This window comes from Mesoplodon mirus (assembly GCF_964341445.2).
Source record: "Mesoplodon mirus genome assembly, chromosome: X".
NCBI lineage: Eukaryota > Metazoa > Chordata > Mammalia > Artiodactyla > Ziphiidae > Mesoplodon > Mesoplodon mirus.
In genome coordinates this window covers 34,723,264-34,742,528 of record NC_138981.1, presented here as the reverse complement: position 1 = coordinate 34,742,528, position 19,265 = coordinate 34,723,264, and the positions used below count along the sequence as shown (strand labels likewise).

General features: G+C 47.7%; 1 long non-coding RNA gene across 1 annotated transcript in view; it reads right to left on the bottom strand.

Moving 5' to 3' along the window:
* Window positions 1–15,227, bottom strand: part of LOC309796906 — a 109,748-nt gene extending 94,521 nt beyond the window's left edge. Inside the window, exon 1 of the long non-coding RNA XR_014292520.1 lies at window positions 15,105–15,227. This is a non-coding gene — a long non-coding RNA (uncharacterized lncRNA). The remainder of the gene's footprint in view (window positions 1–15,104) is intronic.
* Window positions 15,228–19,265: the final 4,038 nt, after the last annotated feature.

Below are 19,265 nucleotides of genomic sequence, written 5' to 3'. Positions count from 1 at the left end.
CTGCCCAGATGCCCCAATACGTCACACTCAAGGCCCTCCATCACCACTGCTCCAGAAAGGTCTCCCTCGAACAAATTTCCCTCAATGGAAAGGGTTCCCCACTCCCTTCCTAATAAACCTCTGGTTTAATTGTGTCCCTTATGGGAATACACAGGCAAAACCTCTACTGGGAGTTAGGAAAACCTGGGGTTCCTGGCTACTTAACCTCAGGACAGCCACTCTCTAAACTCCAGGCCCCGAAACTCACATTCTCCCAGCTACGGCCCTCTTCCGCCATCCATCCTCTAGCCCCAAGCCCGTCCCCGCTACCCCCTCTGCCCCCTTCCCTAACCTCCAGGACTGGCAGCCACTTAAGCTCCGACCCTAGGAAATCAGCCGCTCCCAGGGGCTTGTCCCACCACCTGGGAACAATTACCCCTGTACCACTCTGGTGGCCCATTAGGACAATAAAAATGCACAGTCCTTTTTGGCCCTACTAGACATGGGGACCCAAGTCACTGTCAGTCTAGGCAATCCCTCTGTATCCCCTTTTACCTACAGGGCATTGCTGGTAAGACAATCAAAGCTTCACAAACCTATTCGCATATCACGACTGGGACCCTTCCCCTCAAATGGCTTCCTCTGGTGGTGGCCCCCCAGCTCGTTCTTTCCTATTATAGGCATGGAGGTACTGACACAACACCGTGCCACATGGAATAAGCCCAAGTTCTTGGCCTTCCTGGTGGGACTCTCCAAATGGACGCCAGGGACTCTTCCTCCCCTGGTCAAGATGGTCAACATTCCCCAGCAGCGACTTAAACAGGCCACTGAAGGCCTACGCCCTGTCAATAAAGATATGCTTGAGACTGGAGTCATGAAGCCACCATCTCCCCGTTCAGTAGCCCCATCTGGCCAGTACTTAAGCCAGCCAGCAACCAAAGGCACCTCACCGTTGACCATCAAAACCTCAGTGGCTCAGGTTCCCCAGTAAGGCTCCAATTCCTAATAATATAGAACTGACTGAGGATGTTCCTAATAATATAGGACTGAGGATGTACAGTCGGCCCAAGGAGCGTCCTCTGTGTTCACTGACCTACTAACATGTTCTAGTCTGTTCCCAGCTTGGAGGAATCCCAGGCTCCGTTTGCTTTCACTTTTGAAGGGGGCAGATTATACATTTACGTGCTTCCCGGTGGGATACTGAAACGGCCCTGCAACCACACACAACCTCTGCCACCAGGACTTAAGCACCTTAAGCCTCTTGGGCTCTTTTAGGAACTGAGCCCCTAGCCAGCCCGCACCTGGTATCACTCTGAACACAAGTTCCTCAAGTGCCCTGGGTTAGAGATGCCTCTTAAGAGAAAAGCTCAGCACGGCCACTGATGCCTCCTTGCTCACAGGGAAACGGTTCCTTCAGGGGAGGGCTAAACCTGAGGTCAAAGGCCTTTCCACATGACAGGAGGATGTGCTTTCCCCCATGCTCAGCCCCTTGCCGGAGAGCCTCGAGAAGGGACAGCCCCCACCCCAACCCCACCCCGCTTTCTCCTCCTGTGGCTACTTGGGGAGCCCCTTGGGACCAACTGTCTGAAATGGACAGGGAGTTAGCGCTCTTCTCCAAGGGCGCTGCCGTCACTGCATGCCACGCAGCTCGCTGGAGGGCTGCGTCATCCACCCGGCCTCGGGCACCTTTCTGCTCGAGGGGGACACTCCTGGCTCAGCCCAACTGGCAGAACCTGTAGCTGTTCAGCCCTTAAGGAGGCCACCAAAAAGGGCCTTTCACAGACTCCTGGGCTGTTGCTAACAGCCTTGCAGTTTGCTCTGGCCAATGGCTAAGGGACACTTTTCTCATACGAGGCAAGGCCATCTGGGGCTCCAAGGTACGCAAGGAACTAGGAGAATCCCCACCCCCTCTCATCAATTCTCACGTTTCTGCTCACGCTAACCGCTCCACACCTGAGGCCACTTTTAGGAATACTGCGGTCAGACCCCCTCACTCAGCCCTCCACTCTCGGCCCCGTAGATGCCTCAGGGTACCGACCCTTCTCCCCAGCTGTGAAAGGGACCCGCACAACCTCGGGTCATCGGGGAATTCGTGCCTTAACAACTCGTGCTCGTGCGAGGGGACGCCCCCCTCCTCGGCGGCAGCCAAGGTGGTGATAGATGAGCGCGTTCTCTGCACCCAAGCCAAACAACGGGGACCCACTCCCCCGGGGAGACCGACCGTACTCCCGCTCTGCTGGGGCTTCCAGATAACCCATCACCGTCACGGATACTTGACACGAGGCTTCTCTTGGTGAACTCCACCCACAATTCCTCCCCAAAACAGGTAATCTCTTTCCTTACTACCCTCACTGCTGTTCCCTTCAGATCGCCAACCATTGCTGACTCTGACCAGGGCGCCCACTTTACCTCTCAGGAGATTCAACAGTGGGCTCTCTCACCCAGCATTCTTCCAAACTTCCACCTAGGTTCCCACCCCAGGTGGCTGGCCTCATCAAGCATCTTAATGACCTTCTTAAAGAGACACTACTTAAGTGATTTTCAAGCAAGTGGTTCTCGAAATGGAGGGAACTCTTGCCGCAGGCCCTCATCTTGCTTAATTCTCACCCCCTGAGCCTTTATACCCCTCATACCAATTAGTACACAATTATCACACACCCTCCAAAATGCCACTTTGGGTCATTTCTGGCAGGTCTCGAGCTTTCACACTCTAGCACGATGCCCTTTAAATTTTGACCTCTGACTCCACTTCCCTGTGCTGCTATAAATTTCTTTTTAATCATCTGACCATCTGTTTCCCTTTGATATAGCCCGACCGAGGGCAGAGAGTCCAATATGGTCCCCTCACCACTGAATGCCCCACAGGCCACAAGCCCACCAAGTCAGTGCGAGATCATCTCTTTGGAGATCCTGCCAACGGTGACGACTCTCCAAAAGCAGCCACCTCCACACCGGCCACTCTCACCAAATACAGTGGCTACAAGAGTTGCCTAATGAAACTGAATGCCCCACCTAACTTAGAGGAAGTACCAGCCATCGCCCCGGGACCAACCAGTGGCGCACTTTGGGGGTCTGAAAGAGGGAAAGGAACTCTGCTTGGTGGACACAGGCCACATTGGGGGATGAGAACATGCCGAGCAAGCTACGAGTCGTGGCCTGACCCCACGCCAGACAAGGCGACCCTGTACTTTCCCCCACCAAGCAACCGCGCTCAGCCATTAAGCAATACACACAGATAGCTCATCCAGAAGGACCCTGACCCAAGCTCCTTCAAACGTCAGCGCTCCATCTGGTGACGGCTATTCTTATTGCTTTGTACCGCCTGGGTGATAGGGTTGCTGGTAGAGCCCTTGGGCCTAGCCCTCACCCAGATATACTGCTGTAAAAACACTGCTCCGGCCCACAGTAGCACCACAGGGTGGAAAAGCAGGGAATGCTGGCGAGCCCTGTTGGAAGGGCTCAGGCTAGTGTGCCACTGAGTCTGAGCGGCAAAGGGATCGCATCCCTTTATAGGCAAGGGGCCCCTGGAAGCAGTGTCTAAATGACACTTGCCCAATTTCAACATCAAACAGTGCTACAAGCTAACTGGCCCTATGATGGCTCGTACATAAAACCCACCTGGGTACAGGGACTGTGCTCCCAGGATTTGTCCACTGATTGCCCTCACGGGTTGAGCCCAGGAATGCCTAAGTAGCATCCATAAGATCTCCCGTAGCCTGGGATATAAATGTGCCCAGAATCGTTATGTGCTTGGATGAGCTCCTCCTCCGGGACGCAAAGGACAGCAACCCACTCTGTTGCTAAATGTGCCCCTGATGACCCCAGAGAGCTCTTAACAATTTGTTCCACTAGCAGCAGGCGTCAGATGTGCAGCTCGGTCCTCGGGGAAGCCTCTAAGTTATATCAGGTTAGCCTATGCCCAGCCCATGATCAATACCCCAACTGCATAGCCACGTGCGAGCATGCACCCGCCCCTGGGTGGCCACCACTCCAGAGGACCTCACCTCTGAGTGAGACAGACTCACTGCTGGAGAGGATACCATTCCAGACAATACCACCCCAGCCCAAGAGTTCACCACTGGAGATGCCTATGCGTCCTATACCAGAGATGACACCCCTGGGCCTTGGCACGAGTTGGAGACCTAGCTGCTCACCCAGGTGGCCCGACTTCCCAGTTTATATTGCGGAACGCTGCCATGCAGATTCAGACTTTCCAGAAACAGTGGAATAAACGCATTGCCCCGATGGCATCGGGGGACAACCTACTATGATATGATTTTGCAGAACTTGCTAGCTCCTTGCTGGCTGACCCTACCCTATACCAAGAGGCTCGTCAGACTATGAGTTTGTCCCCTGCCGACAGCAGGACAGCACTGTATCGTATTTCCCCACGGAAGAAGGCCACGGTGTGCGCTCCAAACCAGACAGCTCTCCGCCTACAAATGACTGAAGGCTGTTAACGTCCTCACCACTAACTCGGATGCTTCAGCATCACAGGGGCGACTGTCCTGTAAGCAGCTGACTAAGGATTTTTTTCTATTTTATTTTTTTCCTGTAATGCAAGTGCCTGACCTTAAGCTTCGGATTGCCTAGGCACCCACATCAAAGACAGCTACCTTGAATAAACACACTGCCAGCTACAGGACTAGAGGAAGAGCCAGGCGGCCCCGCCCCAGAAGCTTCCTTTGTTTCGGAGATCTCTGGTCCACTTAGGGAACTGACCACCTGACCACTTGTTTTTCCCTTCTGGCATTTTCATTCCCGCTCATGTTTTAAATTCACCAATAAAGACTGAACCTGGGAAACCCCAGGCATCCCATGCTAGACCCCAATAAAGGACCCCAGGCCTGCACACGTACTCTCGATTTACCCATGACCTCGCTGTGTGGCTCCACGCGTGCCATGTGTCCTCCAGGACCTGTGAGTCATAAACCACGTTTTTTTTTCAAAGTTCCCTGGTGGTTGTCACTGAACTGCATCTTGCAATCATAATACGAACCGCAAGGTGGTGGTGGTGGTGGGGGCGGGTCCAATCACAATACTGGCTCCCAAAGGGGAAATGTCTGTGAGGGCTGCCTCAAGCAGTATGGCCCAGGTGAGGGCCCCAGGCATTTCTGGACAATAGCATCACTACTGAGAGGCTGAGCCCACCCCCAAGACTTGTGTTGTTTACCTTCCTCCTGTAGTGGTTCTTCCTCACCCCTCCTTGGGTCAAACGGAGCATCTGAGAAGCAGTCAGTAATCACAGGACCACAGCTAGACTAGAAGGCTCCACAAGGGAGTCACAGTCTCTGGCCTCATGGGACAGAGGAATCATTAAAACTCCTTCGGGATTAAGAAGTACAACTGAGGTATTGGATTTTTGAACAACACGTGCTCAATCACAAAGTAACGGTCAGGAAAGCACTGAGGACCAGTGATGATCCCCACTGCTCTTTGCGCTCGTTTCTATAAGAAATGGGTCTGAGTCCACTGCTGGCCACTAAATGCACAACATGGGTGGTTTTCTGACCTCTCAGCCCTACCCCTCCTTGCTCCCCCCCGATTAAAAAATCAGGTGTGAAGCGTTAGGGTCCACATTGGAGAAGTGTGGTTTAGTTACCCCAAAGAGGTACACAGAACCAGTAAGCAATTTTGGCGGGTTTACGTGCATCACACTGTGGAGAGAGGGAGACGGGTGGTGCTCTTCATAAGACCTCACAAAGTACACTCCGGTTGGAAAGAAGCATACACACGTGTCAATGGTTATGTGGAGAATCGACCAAGGGACAGGAGTTTGGGAGAGAGATGCTCAATAATTCTCTAGAAAACTGATTGTAGTCTATGTGGAAAGGCAACCCAGGTCTCTGTTCTAACCCTAGGATGAAATATTGATGACCCCCATTGAAAGAGGATGAGAGATCACAAACTGAAGAGGAAATGTCACCTATCCATAAGACCAGCAGAATGTAAATCACGAACAACCCAGCTGGAGGGGTTGGCCAGGAGGCACAGGACAGGAGTGATGCCCAGCTTCAACGCCCTCGTCCCGGCCGTGCTCAGGGGCTTGGCGGCCTGCTGAGGAAAAGTTTTGTTCCATCTCAAACTGTGGTCCTTCATAAATTTTTAAAAATTTACTTAAGCTTCTTTCCTAGTAGAAGCTGAGCAAGAAGAGACTGTCCTGTATGGCTGGGTACGGGAAAGCTGGCCTCGCTGAAGGTCAGGACTGTGCCGAGAAGGGGGCAGGGGGGTAACTGAGCTGCTACAGAATCAGAAAGCTGTCTGTCTGCACCTCTTTGTTCTCTCATTATGTAAACCTGGGAGAGGCCTCAAGAAACCACATGACACAGTGTCCTGTGTATACCCCATTTTATTGACTGAGGTCACTAGGGGTGTAGCTGAGAGTCAGATCTGACTTTACTCCAGTTTCCATATCGTCTTGCACAAGAAGTTTATATCGCAGAGTTCAGTTTCCTCGTGCGGGAGATGATAAAAACAATCCTCCCTCATGGAATGGCGAGGATTAGTGAGAAGGCAGGGAATCACCGGGTCTGGTGAGGACTCATCAAATCTTTCACTGGGACTGGCGCCCTGGTCCCCTTGGTTAACTGGTGCTCACTGCGGCCAGGCTCCCGAACCCTGGCCTTCATGGAGAGCACTGCCAGGCAACCCTGCCCCAGGGACTCCAGAGGCTGCGTCTGGGAGCTGAAGCCATCTTCCACCCCCACAGATGTCTCAAACTGGTTGTTCCAGGCCTTTCTGAGCCCACTGTTGTTGCTCCTTTCTCTCTCTCTCCTCTTTTCCAAAGGCGAGGAACTGCTCAGCAAATGAGGTGCTAAGCGCCCGGCTTGCTGTGTGGTGGAGGAGACACACACAGGTCTGGGACTCCCTCCAGTCTACAGCCCTCACACTCCAACACGGAAGGCTAACTGGGACAATCCCTGGACCATCTCCCGAGCTCCGCTGCCAGCTCTGGACCAGTATCCTCCTCTTCGGGGGAGCTGCCCCACACAAACACATCCTCCAGTTCTGTGGTTCCGGGGGCGCCCCCATTCCTACGTGACCCACATCTCGCTCACCACAGCTGATTGGTTCAGGGGTCAGCCAGTCCCAGTCCCACCCCTTATGCCTCCTGTTGTCGGCTTAAGGCCGGGCACCTGAGGACCAGCCTGGGTTTGTTCCCCAGCACTGAGGGAAATGGAAAAACTTACTCCTTGTGCTTCATGGGTCTTTGAGGGATTTTTCATTCCACTCTCCAGGAGGGAAAAAGGGAGCAGGACTGATATATATTATTGGTGAATTTAGCAAAAGAAATAAGAGCATGATGATTCGGCTCTATCTAGACTGTTTAACTTTGGGATCTGCATTTGCACCAAGAGGAAATGCTATAAGCTTACAACGGCTTATAACCTGTAGTCATCCAGAACTTCCTTTGGGGAACTAGTCAGGGTAGGCTAACTTCTGTCACAAATATCCCAAGTCTTGCTGGCCTAAGACAGTACATCTTTATTTTTTGTTCTGACCAAGATCCAGTGCACAGTGGTGGTGCAGGCGATGGGGTGATAGTCTCCTTATGTCATTCTAAGGCTCAGGAAGGGAACCCATACGAGAGCAGGTTTCAGATAACCGCAGACCCGCTCAGCAGAAGAGGAAGAAACAAAACAGAACGACACAATCTATTACAGAAGAGATACACGAAAGTCTTCTAATGTCAGAAAATGCCAAGCTTATTGGCACTTGGGATGCTCCCTATCTTACCTACAAGCTCCACACCATGTACCCCAAATAGAAAAGACTCCCTAACTGACACACTGAGCCCCTCCATTCAGAGGAGAAGACTCTTATGAAATGGGCGTCCCAACTGTAGATCAGATCCATGCTAGTTACCTTGGCTGATCACATGACTCCTTTACTCCCAGATACGAATGGACACATGTTTGCCAGATATTTGAGGAAAGTCAAAGAGAAGATCATGATGAACAAACAGAACTATTTCTGGAGAAAAAAACAACTATAATACAGGAAACGGAAGAGAACAGTACCAAAAATTACAAATTCACATTCTCAGAATTTTAAGGAAGACACTGGGTTTATAAAATGAGAACAGGGTGCTATAAGAGGGCACAATTAGAGAACAAGAGAAAGTCCTTGGAAACAAGTATTTTTGCAAAGTTAAAAACTTAATAGATACCAGGTGCGCAGGTCAAAGTCACCCTGTCTCACCCAGGCTGTGAGGGAACGTGGGTGCAGCGTTTCTGCCCCGCCCACCCCACGCGACCACTTCCGGTAACAGAACCGCAAGCCCACCGCCTACCTCCCGTAACGGACCCCATTTCCGGTCTGTCCCAGAGCGGCCGCCCTCTTCGACCACACGGGAGAGCTCCGAGGCAGCGACCGCAGGCCCCGCGGCTTCGCCTTCACCTTGGCCTTCACGCCCGCCACGATGCCCGAGCCGTCCACCATGGAGCAAGCACCGCCCTCGCAGGGGCGCCAGAACTACCACCCCGACTGCGAGGCCGCCGTCAACAGCCATGTCACCCTGGAGTTCCACGCCTCCATGTTCTGCCTGGACGTGGCCTTTTACCTCCGCCGCGATGGCGACGTGGCCGTCAGGTACTTCACCTGGTTCTTCGTGTACCGCTCCGGCGACCACAGCTCGCGGGTCTGGAACCTGATATGCCTGCAGAACAACCGCAGGGGCCGCCTCGACTTCCACGACATCGGGAACCCAGTCAGTGACAACTGGAAGAGCGGCCTCAAGGCCATGAAGTGCGCCTTGTTCTTGGAGAAGTGCGTGTACCAGAGCCTGCTCCACCTGTACCAGCTGGCCACCTACAGGAGCGACCACCGCCTGTGCCACTTCCTGGCAACTCACTACCTCAGCCAGCAGGTGGCGTTCATCAGAGAGCTGGAGGGTCATGTCACCACCCTGAGCATGATGGAGGCCCCGGATGTTGACCTGGCAGGGTCCCTCTTTGACAATCTCACCCTGGGCGACAGCGACAAGAACTGAGCCTGGACTGGACTTCCCCAGAGCCACGGGGTGACCAGAGCCCTGGTCACCGTGCCTGCCATGCAGACGGCAATACTGCCCTTGCAGAGAAGTTCGCTTAAGTTTTTGGTTTTTTTTTTTTTTTTTTTTTTGCAACAAGCGCAGGACTCTCTTTTCCTGGACTTTACGTTAACACTTAAGTTTTTTTCTTCCACTTTTTCCGTTTCTTCCAATAAAGTTATTTGGTTCCTAAAGAAATAAAGGTCTCTCCTTGGTTCCTGTGTGCAAATCGCTCACTTTGTAAAACAGGTATCCAGGAGGCTCTCCACCCACCCATGCCACACCCACATGCAGCTCAGGATCTCCACAGAGGGAGGGAGAAGGCATTCCATGGGGCCCTGGAAAGTGCAAAATCCATCTTCCCCTTATAAACAATGTGGGTATATGGGGGGTGGTGAGGTGAGGCCCTGCTGAATGCGGGTGCCTGCGAATAGCAGGAGTATAAAAACACGGTATAAAAATCACAGTAGCGTTGCTTCTGGAGGAATGGGATGGGACAGGGATTAAAGTAAAGGGTCCTTCAACTTTACCTGAAAACTCTGAGTTCACTAAAATATGTAAATGTTAGTGTTTGTTGATTCTGGGAAGCAAGATGGAGACCCCAGAAGCCAGCTTGGCAGGGTCCCTCTTTCACAAGCTCACCCTGAGCAACAGTGATAATGGTAACTGAGCCTCAGGCTGGCCTGCACACAAACATAGGGGTGACTCCCTAGTCACCATGCTGGACATGCAGACTGCCCTTACAACACGTGCACATGTAGGTGTTTCTACTGTACTCTTTCTTCCATTAAGGTAACATGGTACCCCAAACCCCAAATTGCCTCAATAGAAGGACTGAAAAATATAAGGTCCAGGCTGAAGGTCAATTTGTGATATTGAATATCAAGTAGAATATAGCTCTCTGAAGGTGAAGCCAAGTTACTCTGACTCTGGCTGCTTTGAAGAATGTAGAGGATGAGGACAGTTGAAGCTGAAAGACCAGTTAAGAGATCACTGTAGCAGCCCAGAGACACAATGGGGGCTTGAACTGCGGTGCTGGTACAGGAAATGAAGAGATGCAGACAGATTTCAGATGAACTGGATGAGTCTACAGGATCTGCTTTATGGACCAGAGGTGAGGAACGGGAAATGACGAAAATAATCTAGGCTCAAGTTTGGATTTGAACACTCTGGCTGATGGTCGTGCTATTTATTAATCTGGGGGTGTCTGCAGGGGGACTCGAGGGGCTGGCAAGGCGTGTCATGTAAAATCTGAGATGCCTATTAGATACCCAAGAGGAACTGTCATGCAGGTAGCCAGAAAAACGAATCTGGAGCTCAGGGGGATGTCAGGTTTGGAAAAATACATGTGGGACATATTAGCCTATACAATATACATAGATGGGTTGAGGTCATGGAGTAGATAAGCTCACCAGAAAGGAAGTAGAGAGATCATGGCACAGGCGGCCCCAAACCCAGAGCAGCCAACACTCAGAGGATGGGATGAGACACTGGAACACCTAGAGAGCTGCTGGTCCCACTCAGACCACTGCCTCATTCCAGACCGTGGCCACCTGTGTCTGCTCAGAGTTTCTCTCAAAATCAGCCTGTTCTTACTCTCAGTGTGGTCTCTGCTTTCTCCCTTCTCGATGTGGAGAGGCGTGAGCCTATTACCTTGTCTTCTTGACTATAGGCAGAAAGACAATTATTTCCCAGTAAAAGGATTTCCCAAGGAAACGACAGACCTGCTTTTCTATGTTTGGTTTGGTTTTGTCTTTTCTATTCCCATTTTGAAACTCTTCTCTCAGTCCATTCTCTATTTGAGCTGATGAAATCTGTTCCCATGTAAACCCTAAAGTTGTCTAGGTCTGAGAAAAAATACTCAAAACATATTGTTTCTTCTGTGTCGTGTATAGTTTACAAAGGTCAGAGTTAGAAATTTTCAGACTTCGTATCCTATATTCAAAGACACATGAGTAGCTTGAGTCATTTTAGAGTTACTAGATTGCTTTTAACATTTACTGAAATATGAACAAGTTTAGCTAAGGAGTCATTTTTTTCTACATTTCCCTATAACGGTGCTTCAATACTTTCTTAAAAATGAGGATTATGGTCCTTTGAGTTTAGTTTCCAGAAAATGGTGTTGAATGGTATTTCCCCCTTTACTCTTTTTAGTCAAATTTGTTTTTTTTCACTCTTTCTCTGTCTCCTTTGAAGTCCCTGCTGTCTCTCTGATACAGTCTATCTCTCTCTCTCTCTCTCTATGTGTGTATGTGTATATATATATATATATATATATATATATATATATATATATATACACACATACATATGTATATACTGTTCTCCTCTAGATATCAGGAAGCACTGGCTGAGCAGCTGTTTGTGAGTGTTTACAACTATAAATTGACTGAAGATCCTTCTTACTCTCCTGTTTTGGAGAAGCAGTTCGCTGTCTTGGATCCTTCACCACAGGTTGACTGGATTCAAATCCCAGTTGAGCCACTTCCTAAATTGGGGGAACTTGGGCATGTTATTTCACTTCTCTGCACCTCAGTTTCCTCATATGTAAAACAGGGATAATAAAAGTGTCAACCCCGTTGGAGAAAATATTTGCAAATGATGCGACTGACAAGGGCTTAATATTCAAAATATACAAACAGCTCATACAAGTCAATAACAACAACAACAAAAAAACAACCCTATCAAAAAATGGGCAGAAGACATTTCTCCAAAGAAGACATACAGATGGCCAAGAAGCACAGGAAAAGATGGTCAACATCACTAATTCTGAGAGAAATGCAAATCAAAAGTACAATGAGGTATCACCTCCCACCAGTTAGAATGGGCATCATCAGAAAATCTACAAACGACAAATGCTGGAGAGAGTTTGGAGAAAAGGGAACACTCCTACACTGTTGGTGGGAATGTAAATTGATGCAGCCACTGTGGAGAACAGTCTGTAGGTTTCTTAAACATCGAAAAATAGAGCTACAGCATGATCCAGCAACCCCACTCCTGGGCATATATCTGTAGAAAACTATAATTCGTAAAGATACATGCACCCCAGTGTTCATAGCGGCACTATTTACAACAGCCAAGACATGGAAGCAACCTAAGTGGCCATCGACAGAGGAGTGGATAAAGAAGATGTGGTATATGTATACAATGGACTATTACTCAGCCATAAAAAAGAATGAAAGAATGCCATTTGCAGCAACACGGATGGACCTAGCGATTATCATACTAAGTGAAGTTAAGTCAGACAGAGAAAGACAAATGTCATATGATATCACGTATATGTGGAACCTAAAATATGATACAAATGAACTTATTTACAAAACAAAAACAGACTCACAGACATAGAAAACAAACTTATGGTTACCAAAGGTGAAGGGGGGAGGCGGTATAAATTAGGAGTTTGGGATTCGCAGATACAAGCTACTCTACACAAAACAGATAAACAACAACGACCTCCTGTACAGCACAGGGAACTATATTCCATATCTTGTAATAAACAATAAGAAAAAAGAATATGAAAAAGAATACATATGTATAACTGAATCACTCTGCTGTACACCACAAACATATTGTCAATCAACTAAATTTTTTAAAAACCATCAAACCCACTGGGTTGCTGAGATTAAATGAGTTAATGTTTTCTAAATACTTACAACAGTGCCTGGCACATATAGGACATATATTATTTGTAAGCCACCATTTATCATCATTACCATCATTATCACTCACTTACTGCTAAGTTCATTTGTGGTGTTTATGACTTGTTGATGAAAGGATTTCACCTTTATACTTTGCCACTAGGGGTCTCTCTTGCATTTCGACCAACTGTGTCATTCTGCATATCAAGAAGGAGAAATCCTTCCCAGCTGCTTGGCTGCCAGTTGCTGCCAGGCTTCAGGAGGGTAGATGGCTGTTTTCAGTGCCCCAAGCTCAGGCCCAAGCCTGGAGGTGAGTTTTGCCGTGACAACCCTCTGTGGTAATTCCCCATTTGTCTCAACCAGCCTCCCCTTTAACTCGGCCCCTAGAACAACTGTTCTGCTTATTCTTCCCCGACCCAGGTGGCCTGAGCCTCCCTCCTCTTTCCATCCTGAACTACAGTCCACTCCTCAGAGGTGGCAAAGACTGAAAGGATGAAAAGCTAATCCTGATCCCACCCATCTTCTGGAGGTTTGGACCTGAAAAGGACAGGAATGGGTGGATTGGAAGGGGAGAATGGCCAACAGGGCTACTGATAACATAATAACGAAAATTTAGGTCACCACGCACTGGATTGAGCACAGAGGTTCTCAAGCTTTGCCGCACCTTAGAGCCACCTGGGAGTTTGTAGAGCTCTCGATGCCCAGGCCACCTCCAGGACCAATTACATCAGTCTCAGGGGCAGGACCAAGACATCCCAGGTATTGAAAGCCAGTGCAAGCACCTTGCTACTCAAAATGTGGTCCCTGGACCTGCAGGTCAGTGTCATCTGACACTTTGTTAGAAATGCAAAATCCCAAGCTCTACCTCAGACCTACTGAATCAGAACCTGCATTTTAACAGGACCCCAGGTGATGAATAATAGGCACATTGAATTTTGCGTAGCATTCTTCAGCATCCTATTTGTTAAACGTGGTGGCTGCACCTTGGAATCGCCTGGGACGCTGGAAAATAACACTGATGCCTCGATTTAACCAACTCACTCAGCCATACCCTCATGTGAGTACCGGGCCAAGCACAAGAAAAACATACCAAGCACAATAAAAACCCGAACAACAATGATTGAACCAACAATTATCGATCACACACACATATTTACATACTAGCTTTTGCGCAATGCGCTGTTTTGTCACAAACTGGTGTTTTTAGAGTACGGGTTGGCAAACTACAGTCTGCAAGCCAAGTCTGGTCCCCAAGGGTTTTGATAAACAAAGTTTTACTGGAACACTGCCGCACCCAATCAATTACCTATTGTCTGTGGCTGCATACGTTGCAACAAAGACCCTGGGGCCGGCAAAGCCTAAAACGTTTCAGGAAATCTTTGCCAAGCCATGTTTTACAGTAATTTGCCACAAGCCCCGAAGTCATCTCAAGCCAGCAAATATTTTAAACTTTTCACCTGTCTTTATGCAGCTCTTTGTCTTTTCCCGTTTCCTTCCATTTTCTTGTCACTTTCAGTGAATATTCTAGAATGGCTTGGATGTTTATAAGATTTTATACACATCCCTAACCCTCACACGCCCCGGAATTGTAGTTGTCACCTTCCAGACTGACATCTTTGCGTATTTCACAAAGTCAACCTGTCAACTTTCTTTGTGTCTACAGCTTCCTGGGCTCCACGTGTGGCTTTGTTAATTAAGGGCCAGCAGTCATCTCTCTGCTGGGAGCATCAGAGTGGGACTAGCCATTTTGATTCTCCATAATCACATAGTCATCACACAAGCTGTTTAAAGTGTACTCATTTTTAAGTTACTGCAATCTATTCCAATCATTTTTCTTACTGTGAGTCATTTAAGTTTCATTAATATGCAAAGCGACTGCCTTGCCTGAGGAGGAATAGACTCCTTCCCTTTAATCTGTATTTTAACGTTTATTTTTTGGTAACATTACTTTTGGTTTACAACATGTTATATCTGATATTCACTAGGCCACATGCAACAAGGAGATCTAGTCTCTTTTTTTTCTGTGCGCTAATTCCCTGGGCATGATTTTCTTTCTCCCCAAAGTTTAATTTTTCTATAAAGTTGATGGAGAAGTAAAAGTTCCACCTTAAAATATTTTTTAGAACCGTAATCCAAGAAATAAACCTAAAATAAAACATCCTAGGAGGGAGCATTCATGCAGCTTTGGAATTTCTTTTTAGCCAAATGGCCCAATTAAAAGAGCCAAGAATTTTTAGCCAAATTCTTTCAACAAATTATCCTGGATTCTTTGAAGTTTTCTGCGCTATGCTTGGCACTAGGAATATAATATGACTCGGGCACAGTTCCTGCTCACAAGCGTGGTGGAAAAGATGGACACACAGAGAGAGAGCACCAATCTATCTGAGGAAGAGCTAAAAGAGGAGGCTTACAAGGTGCCCTGTGAGTGCAGGAGAGGAAAGGGGTCTAAATCTTACCTGGGTCCTAGGCAACATCCGCTGTGGAGGTGACACTGAGTCTTCAAAGAGGAACTGGAGTTCTACAAGTGGAGAATAGTGGAAAGGGTACTTTAGCTATGTTCATTTACTGCAGAGGAGCCAACAGAGTGGGAAAGGTTACAAATTCAGGAGTGGACTGGGATACACTTAGTGAAAGAAGACCCAGAGGAGACAGGGGAGAGGCGGTAGATTTACGCGACACAGGAGGTGGGACACATTTTTCCCCTTTAAGGAACTCTACCAAAACTCCTCTCTCAAAAGGAATCACTGGCTTACTAATTCACGTTACCATTAGTCTCTTTTCAGCACTTGCTCTGCTTGATCATTCCGTAGTTCTTAACAGTGCCCTTCTTTTCTTACCTTCCTTGTCCTTTCGTGGTTTACCTAAGGTTTATCTAGAGAGAACTATATAAAGCTAACCATCCTCCTGCATTCTGCTGTTGGCCTCTTCAACCCCTGTTCAATATATATTTCCCCTCCAATTCAGCCACATCCATGGGCCAGTCATATTCTCTCTCTCTCTCTCTCTCTCTCTCTCTCTCTGCCCCCACTCCCAGGCGCTTCCCTTGACTATGACATTTGCACAGCCATCTGTGAAACATCTCCTTCTGGATGTCGCCAGAAAACTCAGTTTCCACAAGTCCCCAAATGAACTCACTGCCCCTTCACTAAACTCCCCCTAGATTTGACACACCTTCTGGGAGTCTCACAAGTAAAACATTTCAGAGTTGACCCTAGACGTCTGGTCTTACTCAGTCTGAACATCTCTTTCCTCTCCATTAGCTCTTCTCTTACCTGACACCCCACCCTCTCTTTCAGGCTCTAATCTTCTACGATCTAACAATTTCCATAATCTCTGTATTTGTCAGGGTTCTTGGTGGCAAATCACAAAATGGGATGCTGGCTAATCAAAACAGAAAAGGCATTTTTAGAAGGATGTCTGGAATATTACTCTGCCATTAAAAAGAATGAAATAATGCCATTTGCAGCATCATGGATGCAACTAGAGAATGTCATACTAAGTGAAGTAAGTCAGAAAGAGAAAGACAAATACCATATGATATCACTTATATGTGGAATCTAAAGTAGGACACAAATGAACCTATCTACGAAACAGAAAGAGAATCACGGATGTAGAAAACAGACTGGTGGTTGCCAAGGGGGAGGCGGTGGGGAAGGGATAGAGTGGGAGGCTGGGGTTAGCAGATGTAAGCTTTTATATATAGGATGGATAAACAACAAGGTCCTACTGCATAGCACAGAGACCTATATTCAATATCCTATAATAAACCATAATGGAAAAGAATGTAAAAAAAAGGAAATATATATATATATATATGTATAGCTGAATCACTTGGCTGTACAGCAGAAATTAACACAGCACTGTAAATCAACTACACTTCACTAAAAAATATATATATATATATATATAAAATAAAAAGGAAACATGGTGCTTGCTAACCAGAGGGGAGGTCAATACTTGTCCCATTCTTGTTTGGCCTCTGCCTGTGGCAGTTCAGTACACTACGTGCTCTGTGCTGCCACGGTTATTATAAGAGGAGACCAAAGGCTGGCCTATGGAAGAGGAGAAAGTGGACTAGCAGCGGAAGGAGAAAAGTGGGCACCGAGGCCAGGAGATGAAGACCGGAGAGAACCAGAAGCAGCAGGGTTTGGACAGAAGCTGGGCGAGCAGTCATCACTGCAGCCTCGGGGAAAAGGAAGGGACAGAGACCGACCTTTTCTGACTCCTACAACTGACTTGTTCTTAGTAATAACAATGACGGCGGTGATGGGAGGATTTGAGGGCATTCATTTTATATATCCAGGGTCTGTGCTTTTAGCTTCTCTCCGTTGCTCTTCACCAGAGACTGCATTTTCTTTCTTTTGGTTTGGCTGTCTGGGCTTGTAGTTCCGCCCAGAGGGACTGCTTCTGATCACCTGTCACCTATTCCAGGGGGGACCCAGGATAAACTCCATGGTAACGGCTGAATGCGACGATAGGGAGGATCACGGCTATCTTCTTTGTCAAGTCACGTGAACCCTTGGGGGTTGACTAACCAGGCAGAGTTACTCTGGAGCAACTACGGAAAACAAAGAGTGTGTCTCCACTCTCTGGGTCCACACCCCGGGTTTTGGAACACAAGCCCATTCAAGAAGGAACTCCACAATTCTGGCATATTCAGGGCAAAATCATTTTTAAGCTGTTCCACTGACTTTGTGAACCACTGCCACCCTCCTTGGAAGCCAACCAACAGCAGTATAAGCTGAGAAGTTGACAGCATAGGTTTTGGCATCACGCACACCTAAGGTAGACTGTGTCTCAGCTACTAAGTTCTGTTGCGTGGTATATTCCTCCAGGCATACATGTCAATACCTCATTGAGCATCCTGTGAAGAATCCACACTCACAGGAGCATCTGAGGGCAATGCAGACTTTCTTAAGATTCCACAGTGGAGATCAAGAAGGAATTTATAACATGCTACCCAAAGTAATCAACTTTAATATCTCTGACATTTATCTTCTCCCAAATCCCTTCTTAGCCTTCTTTGATACAATGATTTTCTCTCTGTCCTTCCTCCATACAGTGCCCAGCGTCATTGGCTCCATTCTTGTCATCCTCACCCCTACTTATTTTCTCTTCCATCTTGCGACGCAGCGTCCCCCCCAGACCTCTGGCTCAGCAACATAAAAAGCTCTCCAGTTAACAGGACCTTTTGAGAAGGCAAGTGGGATTACATGGTATTGGTTGCAAGAAGCAGAGGGAATTATTTCTTAGGTCTCACGTTTGTGTAAAGGACCTTTCCTTAACTGGTATTTCTTTCTGTGTTTCCACTTCTTTGCTGGAGAAAGAAACACATGGGAGCAACACAGCTAGCTCCTCTCTGCTCCCTTGTCCATTGCTCTTCAGGGATGAAAGAGTAACTTTTCTAATCAGAGACAGTAGGAAAAGGAACACAGTAGGTCTGTGTGGCAGCCCTGGAGGGGTGCCACTCGGATCCCCCTTCCAGAAAGAACCTGACAGTGAGTTGCAACAAGTGAAGTTAGGTGACAGCCTCCAGAGTTTGAAAGCCATGTTCTTCTTCTTGGGCAGCCCCAACCAATGACTGAACATAGCAGGAGTGCCAAGGCCTGGCATTTCAGCCCAAAGTGGTACCCCTTTAATAGACAGTGCTTGCTGTGGAGCTCCCCAGTGGGTTGGCAGACGTTTTGTCAAATGTGCATTGAGATCTCAGGCTCTCCTGCCCAATTGTGCTTTCTCCTTCTTTTATCTTTCAAAACTTTACCTCTCAATAAATTTTTTGCACTCCTGTGTCTCAGAGTCTGCCTCTCAGAAGACCCAACTAACACAGTGTGGCTCTTTAGCTTTACCCCCTTCTGTCCGTCTGTCTGTCTGTCTGTCTGTCTGTCTCTCTCTCTCTCTGTCCCCCGCCACCCCAAAGATTCACCCTCTCTCACAAACTCCCTGTGATAAGTTCCCCAGGAATGATTTCCCCCTGCAAGTGGGAGGCTGCGTTCTCAGACATGCTGTCAGGAAGGGAGGTTCTGGGGGACTCATTATGGCCATATGTTCCGTTTCATTGTACAATTCAATCTTAGAGTGACGAAGCTGATATTTTTCTCTCTTATCTATTTGATTCTTGTGTCTTATGTCTCAACTGGTTTTTGGCTCAAGAGGGAAACCGAGCTGATTTATTTATTCCCTTGACTCACTCCAGCATCAATAGAAAAAACAATTCTTACCTGTAATTTGCAATACTTGTCATTAACACAACATTGTAAATCAACTGTACTTCGATTAAAAAATAATAATAATAGAAAAAATGTCAGTGGGCAATTGTGGGCCACATTTGAGGTGTTGGTTTAGTTAATCCAAGTAAGTAGTAGTTTATCTACTAAACAATTATTTGAGACCTACTATGTGTTCCAAACTGTTGAGAGGGGAGGGGGGAATAAAATGCTGTGCAGCCCTCACAAAAGTACACTCTCGTTGGAAATAAGCATATAGAAAGAGTAATGGCTATTCGTTCAATTGACCAAGGGAAACTAGGTTGGGAGAAGGGGGTCAAACACCTTTCCCTAAAACTAGTTTCAGTCCAACAAGGAAAGGCAATCCAAATCTCTTCTTTACCTTGACAATGA